This window comes from Suncus etruscus, chromosome 4 (genome assembly GCF_024139225.1).
Source record: "Suncus etruscus isolate mSunEtr1 chromosome 4, mSunEtr1.pri.cur, whole genome shotgun sequence".
NCBI classification, from domain to species: domain Eukaryota; kingdom Metazoa; phylum Chordata; class Mammalia; order Eulipotyphla; family Soricidae; genus Suncus; species Suncus etruscus.
In genome coordinates this window covers 84,311,500-84,323,875 of record NC_064851.1, presented here as the reverse complement: position 1 = coordinate 84,323,875, position 12,376 = coordinate 84,311,500, and the positions used below count along the sequence as shown (strand labels likewise).

General features: G+C 35.9%; 1 protein-coding gene across 2 annotated transcripts in view; it reads left to right on the top strand.

Moving 5' to 3' along the window:
- The window catches only part of HS3ST5 (heparan sulfate-glucosamine 3-sulfotransferase 5), a 214,077-nt gene that overhangs the window by 59,831 nt on the left and 141,870 nt on the right, over positions 1-12,376 (top strand). The window lies entirely within an intron of this gene.

Below are 12,376 nucleotides of genomic sequence, written 5' to 3'. Positions count from 1 at the left end.
TGGGCAGAAGAGATGAACATACATTTCCTCAAAGAAGAAATACAAATTGGCCAAACAGCACATGAAAAGATACTCCATATCACTAATTATCAGAGAGATGCAAATCAAAATAACAATGAGGTATCATCTTACACCACAGAGACTGGCACACATCACAAAGAAAAAGAACAACGAGGGCTGGAACAGATGTGGGGAGACAGAGACTCATTCACAGCTTGTGGGAATACTGACTAGTCCTCCAGTCCTTTTGGAAAACAATATGAATATTTCTCAAAAAAACTAGAACAAGCTTTCATATGACCCAGAAATAACTCTCCTAGGAACCCAAAAACAATGCTGAAAAGCTCTCTGCTCTTTGTATTCCTTTCCTCAATCCAGTACTCTTCATAAATAGCCAGAATCTATAAACAACCCAAATGCCTGAGAATAGATGCGTGGATAAAGAAACAGTGGTTCACCTAGACAATGTAATGCTACACATCTATTAGGAAAAAATGAAGTTATGAAATTTTCTTTTACATGCATGGATATTGAGTATTATGCTGACCAAATGAGTTAGGGGTAGAGATGGAATTATCATATTCATTTATGGGATGTTAATAAAAAAGATAGAGTAGTAATAATATTTAGAGATAATAGAAACAAGGCCCTATCGATGGTAGAAAACTTGCCACAAATAATGGGGAAGTATTTATGCCACAAAACATACATTAAATTGTCACCATAGTTTCAAAATAAAGTATATTTAAGAATCTTCTTGGGGGCCCGGAGAGATAGCACAGCGGCGTTTGCCTTGCAAGCAGCCAATTCAGGACCAAAGGTGGTTGGTTCGAATCCCGGTGTCCCATATGGTCCCCCATGCCTGCCAGGAGCTATTTCTGAGCATACAGCCAGGAGTAACCCCTGAGCACCGCCGGGTGTGGCCCAAAAACCCAAAAAAAAAGAATCTTCTTGGAGCTAGAAAAATAGTTCGGTGGGTAGGGTACTTACGTATTAGGGCAGAGAAGGAACTAGTATGACAATAACAGTTGGAAATGATCACTCTGACAAGAACCGAATGCTGAAAAGGAGATAATGTGATGTACACAATATACTTTCAGTATCAATATTGCAAACCACATTGTCTAAAATGGAAAAATAAGAAGTGAAAGAGAGAAGAAAATTGTCCCAGAAGCATGCAAGAGAAAAATGGGGGGGGGGTGGCTAGACAGAAACTGGGGTCATTGGTGGCTGGAAATGTGCACTGCTATTAGATATTTGAACAAATCCCATTTTATCATGTTGTGTTACCTTTTGATGTATTGTTGGACTTGGTTTTCTCAGATTTTATTAATGTTATTATGTATTTTAATGAAGGTTATTATTCTGTAATTTTTCTCTTTCTTCTAGAGTCTCTATGTGCTTTTAGTATCAGGGTAATGTCAATATCACAATATCATAGGTATTCCTCAAAAATTCCTGTTTACTTGATCTTCTGAAAGACCTTGAAAGGTTAAGTCATAGTTTTTTACTGAAAATTTTGTAAAACTCACTAGTGAACTTGTTTGGACCTTGGCTTTTATTTTGGGAAATATTCTTGATTACTGCTTCAAATTTTCCTTATTGGTAATGGGTCAGTTCATAGAGTTTTCATTTTCTCCTGATTTAGTCTTGGGAAGTTGTATAATTATAAAAATTTAACTATTTCCAATACATTTTCCAATTCAATGTGATAAAGTTATTCAGAGTATGACATGATCATTTGCATTTTTAGGTAAATGTTGTAAATTTTCCCTGTTAGTTTTAGATCCAACTTTTAGATTAAGGAAAGTATTCTTATGTCAGTAAAGGTCCTTTTTTTCCTATTGTAGATAAAGGAAAGGTATGAGTTTATCATTTATTGCATATAATACATTTTTTTGTGGTTTTTGGGTCACACCCGGCAGTGCTCAGGGGTTATTCCTGGCTCCAGGCTCAGAAATTGCTCCTGGCAGGCACGGGGGACCATATGGGACACCGGGATTCGAACCGATGACCTCCTGCATGAAAGGCAAATGCTTTACCCCCATGCTATCTCTCCGGCCCCATATAATACATTTTTATAAACTGAATGTCAAATAAATATATCTTTTCAAGTAGAAAACAAATTCTTACAAAGATAATTTATTATTTCAGCAGAACATCATAACAAGACTAAGTCTTTTTTTGTAAAATAAGTCTTAGAAATGCACTTGACTAAAAACCATAGTGTTCTTTCTTGTGAAGCTGATAAGTACTGATAAAGCACACAATAAAGTGTCATCATAGTTTAGAAATAAAGTATATTTAAGAATATTCCTGGAGCTAGAGAAATAGTTCAAAGGATAGGATATATATATAGTATAATGCCAACCCAACTTTGATCCCTGACACCCCATATGGTACCCTGAGTCTTACCAGGAGGAATTCCTGAGTCCAGAGCAAAGAGTAGGCACTGAATGAAAGGAAAAAAGAGGGAAGGAAGGAAGGAAGGAAGGAAGGAAGGAAGGAAGGAAGGAAGGAAGGAAGGAAGGAAGGAAGGAAGGAAGGAAGGAAGGAAGGAAGGAAGGAAGGGGGAAGGGAGGGAGGGAGGAGGGAGGGAAGAGGGAGGGAGGGAGGGGGGAGGGAGGGAGGGGGAGGGAGGAAGGGGGGAGGGATGGGGGAGGGAGGGGGGAGGGATGGGGGAGGGAGGGAGGGAGGGAGGGAGGAAGGAAGGAAGGAAGGAAGGAAGGAAGGAAGGAAGGAAGGAAGGAAGGAAGGAAGGAAGGAAGGAAGGAGGGAGGGAGGGAGGGAGGGAGGGAGGAAGGAAGGAAGGAAGGAAGGAAGGAAGGAAGGAAGGAAGGAAGGAAGGAAGGAAGGAAGGAAGGAAGGAAGGAAGGAAGGAAAGAAGGAAGGAAGGAAGGAGAAAAAAGAAAAAAGAGAGAAAGGAAGAAAAGATGGGCAGAAAGAAAAGAAATAAAAAGAGAAGGTAGAAAAAATAAAAGAAAAAGAAGGAATGAAAGAAAAAAGAGAATGAGAGAGAAAGAATACTTATTACCTTTAACTATTAGGTGTTACTGCCCTTGCCACACTTCCATAGAATATGATGCTTTACAAAATAGTAGCAGGCAGCTTAGATTTATTTGATCCCCACATGAATATTGCATATGCACTTAAAATGTCAAACCTCTAGTTCTTGTAGAGTGATTATAGCAGTCATTGTTTTCCCATATGTTTTAGTCTGAAATATAATTTAAGAGTAAAGGATATTCTTTGAATTTTCCTTCATACTGTACTATTTCCTGTAAAATTACAACCCCATGTCAAATCCTAGATATTACCAGTTATTCTCTTATATATTTAATGTAAACATCAGTTTGATATAAACTTGTTTTTTATTATTTTAAATATATTATACTTCATACTTATCTATAATATAACATAAAAGTTCTGATTGTGGGAGGGGAGATGGGCTCAGAAAATGCAACATAACTTTCACATTAGTTAAAAAGCCTACTTGGTTATAAAGAAAATGCAGGTGTATGTATGAATGATTAAAATGAGAAATAGTTAAGGAGTTATTCATTAAATTGCATAATGAAGAAAACTTTAAAGCAGTATTCTCAGCTCTTGTATAGTATAGAATTATCTTGGAGTATACTTATTCTTACAGCATGTAAGTTATAACAAAATTGAGTTGGGATGTAGGACATTAAAATAACTCTATAACAAATACCTCCCTGTGCTTTTAAAAAACTAAACATGCCAAACAGTTGATATTCTGTTGTCTTGGGAGTGTTGCATGAGTGAGGGTACAGTTTTTTCTTTTATCTTTAGTAGACATTCAGTAAAAAAACTTTTGCTGCTATACAACTCCAATTTCCAGTTACAGAGCTGTAGAGTTTGGGACCGGAGAGATATCATGGAGGTAAGGTGTTTGCCTTTCATGCAGAAGGTCATTGGTTCGAATCCCGGCATTCCATATGGTCCCCTGAGCCTGCCAGGGGCGATTTCTGAGGGTGGAGCCAGGAGTAACCCCTGAGCACTGCCGGGTGTGACCCAAAAACCAAAAACAAACAAAAAATAAACCAAAAAAATAAAATAAAAAAAAAACAAAACAAAAAAGCTGTAGAGTTTAGTTGAGTGAGGTCTATACTAATGAGTAGGCATGTACTTATCTCCAATAAGTACATAAGTCCAATAGGTTACTCCTATTAGGAGTAACCCTGAAACACAAATTCAGGAATAATAACTGAACTCCAATGATATGACCCCAAGACAATAAATAAAATAAAAATTGTAAGTTTGCACAAATTATATAATTGGATTTTTTAAATTTATAATGTACTCATTTATATTTCGAACAGCATTTATTAGTCCTTTTTGAAAGAGTTCATTATTCCAGAAGTGCATTGTAACCAAACATGTATAATTTAAATATGATAAACATTTAAATTACTTTTAAAATCTTTTTCACATTGATTTTGCTAATCTGATAAAAAGCATAATTACAAACAAATTGGGTAAAAATTCCTTAGAATTTATTCAAAGCATTTTTGAAAATAATAGTTTCCTAAACACCAAAGATGAAGAGTTTTGGAAAGCTATGGGGATGACATAAATAGTTCTTGAGATGACACTGAACTACAGCAAAATACACTTCTTTCTTTTATTGTGAAATATATGCACAGTACTCTTATTTATCCATCATTGTTGTACTTAAGATTACTTTTTGCTCTTTCCCACCTGATCATCCCAGGAAGCCCAAAAGAAAACCAATGAAACACCACCATATGTATTCCTAGTAAACATAAAAAATAAGTTTACTGAAGAGACAAATAGTGAAAACCAAAAATTTAGAGCAATAATGTCATTTATATATTATGTTCAATCAGTGCCAACATTAACCAATGAAATAGTGGCAGCTGTGCAAGTAGTGTATGTTGGAATTAAATGTGTTTATATATTACTTTTATTGTAGGAAATAATATTCTATAGGATAACTTTATTTTTCACATTTTATGGTAACATGATTTATTATTATGTTAATGTAGTTTTATTCATACATCATTTCACACACTAATTCTTATTATTAGTATGCACACTTCCTTCCACTATTATCCCAAGAACCCCCTACATACCACTTCTCCATACTACAGGTAAGCTTTGTTCTGTAGATCAACTTCCCAATTCTGTTGCCTTTGTATATTTGTTATTTCTTTACTCTTTCTATATATCTGACATATGGAAGAGGGCTATCTGCCCCCTCTCCTTTTATTTGTTTGTTTGGGGATGCTCAGGGTTAACTTCTGAGTCTACACTCAGGAATTACTCCTGGCAGTGTCTGAGTACTATTTAGGGTACTGGGGATCAAATCCTGGTTGAGGATGCAAGGTAAGGAGGGCACTGTTTGTCCTAATCCTGCCATATCTCATCTTTTAACTCACTTACTCAATTTGATACCCTCTAATTTCATCCACAAATTAGCAAAATTGCATGATTTGGGCTTTTCTTATAAAGGAAGTTGTTGTTGTTGTTGTTGTTTTCCATTTTGGGGCCATCCCTGACTCTGCATTCAGAAATTACTTCTGTCAGGCTCAGGGATGCTAAGGCTCAAATCCAGGTCTGCCACCTGCTTGCAAGACAAACGCCTTACCCACTTTCCTCTAGGGAGCTGATTTTTAACCTGACTTAAAAGTAATCTCTTACAATGTTTTATGTCTTCGCAAGGAGCTCTTTTACTACTCCACCCAACTAGTTTCACTCAAGTTTTTAACCAGAGATACTTGTCATATATAGAAACACTATGATACCCTGTCATTGGTTTAGTAACTGGGGGAGGGAAGGCAGCACACAATGATTAAAATTCTATTAATGATAAGATTCCATACTATAGTATGGAATTTACATATTCTTAAAAAATAAATACCTCCTGAAATTCATGTCATCTAAAAGTCAACTAATATAATTTCTCTTGATTGCTTGTATGAATTACCCTGAATCAATACCCAAAATTTGTCATGATTATGATTTAGTTAATAGTCAATAGTAGCTTCATTCGATTTTTAATTTTAAGCATTTTAAGTGACAGCTGTTTACAGTGGCATACTATTTCAGGATTACAATAAAAACACTAGTGATCCAATTTAAAGGAAAGAAATTATTTATTGGTATTGACTGTAAGTGACTATCTCTAGTGAGAAGCAAGCAATTATCCTGGAGCTTTGGAAATTGGTCAGGGATAGTTACCTAAGCAGGAGAATAAGACTGACATATTCAAGGAAATGTAAAAAAGCTGAGAAAGAATGAAAGTGTATGGACTGGGTAAGTGGAGATAGATGAGGTTAGAAAATAATTAGAGCTCCAAACATGGAGGTAACAATCAAAGGGATACCAGGATGTTGGCTTAATGCCCCTTTAGGTATCTATGGTAATTTTGCAGTTAGCAAAGCTTATATTGGTTACAAAAATAAAGGAATAATGAGATTTTGTGACTTACCTATTTTTCTAGAAAAAAATTCTATACCCATAATTCACAACAAATGACAGAATGATCTGCAGTTTATTTTATTGATGTTGAGTTTATTTATTCTAATCACCTTTGTTCAATTTCTCTGCATTGTTTTTTGACCATAACTAGATATAGTTTAAAATGTGAATGCTAAGAAGTATATAACAGGTTAAAATAATACATTGAGTTAAATTTGTGAAAGTTTGATTCCCCATGCTTGTCAAAAGTTGTTAAAAACATCCTTTGCCTTTTTAAATATAAAATGTGAGCAGACGTGTACTAATATATCAAAAAATGACACTTTGTCAAAGAAGGCTTTTGTGAGAGAATGTTCTGAATAGAATGTTTTCCTTTTAAAATAACCCGACCTGCTTAACATTCCAAAGCAAACACAAAGGAATACAAAATGTCTGAACTTACTGCCAGTCACAACAGTCAGTTTCATTTACTTACAGTACTGTTTTTTATATTCTGAAAATTTTTCCCCTAAAGCTTTATCAGTTTTATTTCATGATAACCCTGGTTTGAAGTAAAATAAAAGTAACTCTGACCCTCCTCAAAAATGGGTTCTTTTCAGACTTACTAGCACTTCTAATAGTATGAAGATGATATGGTTGGCTATGTCTACAGTTAGACTCCATGTAATTATATGGAAAGCAACAATTCCCTTATCTATTAGGAACACTTGCTGCAGCTAAATGCATTTCACTGTCTGGCAGATGAAATAAAGAATTGAAATCTCAAACTAGTTTCTCAAGTTTTTTTGTTCCCACCAGTAATTTTAAAATCTTTTAGCCTAGGGGATGATGATAGCCAGAAAAACACACACACAAACAGAGAGAGAGAGAGAAAGAGAGAGAGAGAGAGAGAGAGAGAGAGAGAGAGAGAGAGAACACAGATGGCATTTAAAGTCCTTTGCATGATTAACAAAGCAGATGTGCCTGTGCCTCTATCCTTACTTATTCTTCAAATAGTATGTCTCTATTGTAATTGTTTTGTGACAATTCTGATACTTCTGACCTTCTGAGAATGTCCAGACATAGTTGCTAATTATTGATATATTTAAACTACATCATTGACTATAACCATAATCTAATATTATATTATCTAAAATGGATATTTGTGTGTGTTACCCAGTTATTTACAGAAAATGAGCTGGAATGGGAATATCATGCTTTGTTTTAAGAAACCAGGAAGAATTTAAAGAAACAGAAGCAGATGGCAGTTGAGTTCATTGATATGCAGTATAGCTTAAAGGCATCCTGGAATAACACCTAATAGCATTAGTGCAAAAAGAAGAAAGATATTCTCTATTATTTCATTGGACGTGTAAACTGTGTTTGATTTCATAGCCAACTCTGCTCAGAATTAAACATTTTAAATGTGGGAGGGGATTCCAAACCTTTGAACTAATATCACAGAATAGCAGAAACAAATTCTCTCATTTATCAAAACTCATTGGAGAATAGAAGGACAGGTTTTGATAAAATAGTTATACATGTAGTGGGCATAAGAATATTATTATTTGGTAAAAAACATTTTACTAATAAGCCAAATATGTTTACTAGATCTCTTAATGAACTTTTCTTATTTCAAGGGAAAAGTTCTTTGCTGGGGTAGCTGTGGTGACTGTAAGCATTCCAAGATGGGAAATTCTTCCCTTACACTTCTGATGGAGAACTAAGGATATGGAGGTGCAGAGTTTTAAAGTGAGGCTTCAAATCTTGCACTCATCACTTAATAATTATATGGATTTGTGCAAGTACCTGAGCCTCTTCAATCCTCATCTTCTTAGGGAGTTAGTTTAATACATATTCAGCACCTAATAAGTGCTAATAAGAAATAAGCACAATTCAGGACCAGAGCAATAGTGCAACAATAGGGCATTTGTCTTGCATGCAGCTGACCCAGGACAGACCTGGGTTATATCCCACACATCCCATATGGTCTCCCAAGCCAGGAGTGATTTCTGAGCACATAGCCAGTAGTAAACCCTGAACATCACCGGATGTGCCCCCCTCAAATAGAAAGAAATAAACACAGCTAGTCATTTTATTTATTAAGTACATTAGGATTTTAGTCTATCCTTATGCCATCAGAAGATACACTCAAGATAGCTCTTTTGAGTGGGTTTTTTAGTATCCTCATATTGTACAGGGTGTGAAAAAGTGTTCAACTCTAGATTATTACATTACATTGTTCCCATATATGCAGGCCATATTATATGTTTAGATAAAAGTAAAGAATCAGAATATACCTCTAAAAATACTTTCTAATAAAATTATTATAATTAATCCAATACTAATTTGGGGACAATTATGTCCTTTAAAATAATTTATTAAATTTAATGTAGATAAGTTGGTACTCATATACAATATTAACATACATGATTTTTCTTATGGTTAAATCATTCTACTTTTTTCTTATGCACATGCATACAGACACAGATATGCATTTTAAGAATTTTTACAAGTCTTTCACAGTTGTATTTTAGGTACATAGTGACAGTGAATTAGGGCCATTCCCACCACCAGTATTGACCTACCTCTGCATGCCTCCCATACATCCATCCTTAATCCCCTGAACTTCTAGTGTAACAGGTCCCTTTTATGGATAGCTTATAGTTTGGGTCTTGATTCTATTGTCATTGGCTTTGGTTTGGTTATTTAGGTTTGACCATTTTTTATTTCCAGTCAGTGCTTCTGAGACTGGTTTTTCCTGGGTTCCATCCACTATTTTTTCTCAGTTTGTAGGAAGACATAGAAATAAGAGGCAGAACAAGATGATTTATGTTCTATGGTTCTGTAAAAAGAAATCAGATGAGAGCCCCTGTCTAGAAGCTATAAATATTAAATGAAATTAAAAGAAAAAAATAAAAATATAAAATAATAATAAAATAAAAAGGGGGCAGATGTGGCAAAATGCTTTTTCCCCCATAGCTCAGTAAATATTGGAGAAATTAGAAAGGAAATTCCCTTGGCCTAAGAGATACAGGTGTCTCTACTCTTGAAACATAGTGTCATGAGACCGACCACAGAGTCCAGACATGTTAGTTGTCAAACCCCCAACGACTTTCTTTATGGAGCCAAGAAACATTCTGTTCAATCACAGTTGTCAAAGTCAGTTCTCTGTAATTAGAGATCTTGGTTTTTGCACAGATTCTAGGATGAAGCCTGGGATGGAGTTTTTCTTTTTTTCTTTTTCTTTTTTTTAATTTTTCAAATTACACTACTTTAATGCCAATCTCTGTTGCTAAAACTCTAAATAACAAGTCTGTAAAATTTCATTGAACCACATATTTTTAAGGAGTTAGACATTATTTCTATGTTGTATGCATTAAAATATGAGCATAACTTGATCTATACAAAGATGAAATTAGGATTAATATCAAGACATGAAAATGTCATAAAAATAATAGCACTCCTTTTTACTTTGATTTTATGCCAGGCATTGTTTATGCTATTTTATTTTATCTGTTTACTTTTTTTTTAATTTTTATTGTGACCAAAGTGCATTATAAATCTTTGACTGCATCATTTATGGTACATAGTGACAATGAATGAGGGGCATTCCCACCACCAGTGCTGTCCTCCCTCCGCCCTTATTCCCAACATGCATCCCACATCTCCCTCCCCTACCCCCCAGTATGCCATGCAACTGGTCTCCACTTTACAGTTTGTTGTAGATTGAGCATCCATTCCACTGTCATTGTAGATAAAAAGGATAAGAAAAAGGGGAGAAAAAAATTTGGTTACAACTACCAAAAAAAAAAAAAAAAGAAAAGAAAAGAAAAGAAAGAAAAATGGAAGAAAAAAGAAAAAAATGGACCCGGCAAATAAAAATAAAAATAGATCTCTAAATAATAACCACAAGTGTGAAAAAGAAAGAGAAAAGTGGAAGAACAAAGAGAAGGAAAATAAAATAAAAAACTAACAAATCAAAACAAAACAAGAAAAAGTATGGGTGCTGGAGTGGTAGGGTTTGGTGTTCCCCCCACTTTTTTTTTTTTTTTTGCATAGGCACAGTAAGCATTGGGGAAGAAAGGGAATTCCCATGGCCTAAGAAATTCAGGGTTTCTCCATCCTTAAAGCATACCATCATGGGATCAACTCCTGGCTCCATATATACTCATTACCCCATCCCAAAGGCTTTTTTATGATGTCAGGAAAGTTTCCTCTCGGTTGTGTGTGAGGAAATCAAGACACTGTAGCTAGGGATCTTGGTATTTGCGCAGATTATAGGTCAGGGTCTAGGATAGAGTCTCTAGGTTCTAGAGGTTCCTATCCATCGTTGTTGTGGTGTTCAGTCTTCTGTGACACTTGCTCCCTGTTTTCGTTCAGTCCCTAAGCCGAAGCCTAGGATATTATGGATCCAAAGGTTCTGCTCAGTCTCTGTTGTCCAAGTTGGACCTCTGCAATAAGACATCTTGTTGTTGTTGTTGTTGTTTTTTATGTGTCCTGGACTACAGCCTAGGGTGGGGTTTTCCTTATTAGTCCCAAGGTAGGCTCTGTTCAGTCACAGTTGTCAAAGTCAGTTTTCTGTTGTTGGTGCTCTTATTTTTCACAGTTCAAAGGACAACAGCTCTTCTGATTTCCATTTAGTGTTAGGGGATGTGATAGGACAGCCTGGTCTTAGGTCAAGTTTTCCTTTCCTCGTTGTCGTATCAAAACTGGCACAAGTTGGTGCCAGAGTAGTGTTATAAATCTCCCAATGGAGCTTAGTTCCTGGTGGTGTTGCCTGGAGCTGTATCATTTCTACGTCGGGGATCTGGGGTTTCGAATTGGACTAACACTGTCCAATCTCCTGGGGACTGGTTGCATACACATGACACTTGTTCAGGATGGGAGGCACGCTTCTGCTATAAAAAGTGAGTTCTTATCCCTAGAAGATAAGATCTTGTTTCTGTGTCTATGGTTTCCCCTTTTTTTACTGTGCCCATACAAAAACGTATGGTGTCATACTGTGTTGCTGGTGCTATTCTGGGTAAGGATGACAGCTGCACACACAGTTTCTGTCATCTGGTTTTGTTCTGAGCTTTTATCCCAGTCAAGGAATTTTGTACCAAGCAGCACCAAAAATGGTAAGGATAGAGAAAAAAATGTATATATTAAAATAGAACAAATAAATAAAACTGAGTTTAAAAGAAAAGGTATTCGAATAAAACAAGTGGTGGAGGAGACTACTTGTATATTTAGGAATATACATCTTAACATGTATTGTTATAGAGGTATTGAGCTTCCAATAGGCAATATAAGACTCCCAATTAAATCTTTTGATATATTCTTGTGGGGAGTAAAAGCCAAGGTACTTTTCGATTCACAGGCCTTGGAATTGAGTTTGAGGGATACTTTGCTACATTATGAAACCATATAGTGACTTTGAGCTGGAAGTTTTGCTGAGGCTGATTCCTGTATCGTGCAACAGTCCACAATTTGGTGGGGGTGAGAGGAGCCATCAAGCATGAGTCAGCAGGCATGCTGGTTGTAGTTCTTTGCCAATGCATGAGAATGGGGACCCAGAGGGAGTCTTTCACTGAGGAGCTGGAAGGTGGTCTGTTGCCGCAGGAGGTTAATCTTCGTGCCTACAGAGCTAGGAACTGAGGGTAAAGAGGGTTAAATTAGGGGAAGATAAAGGATCAGGATTGAAAAATGAGAGGCTAGAAGAGACATGGGAAGGGGAGATGCAATACATGACAGAGGCTATATACAATACATATATATGAATTGTTTGTGATTTCGGCTTGGAGTCAGTACGGAAAGTCACATCCATAAAGACTGACTTTAAAGATCTATTTGAGTGTTATCATCCAAATCTTTGGTATTCCATTTCCTTTCCTAGGAACCTTCTAGAATGAAGATCATTTTTAGATGATGCTTAAAAAGTATATTT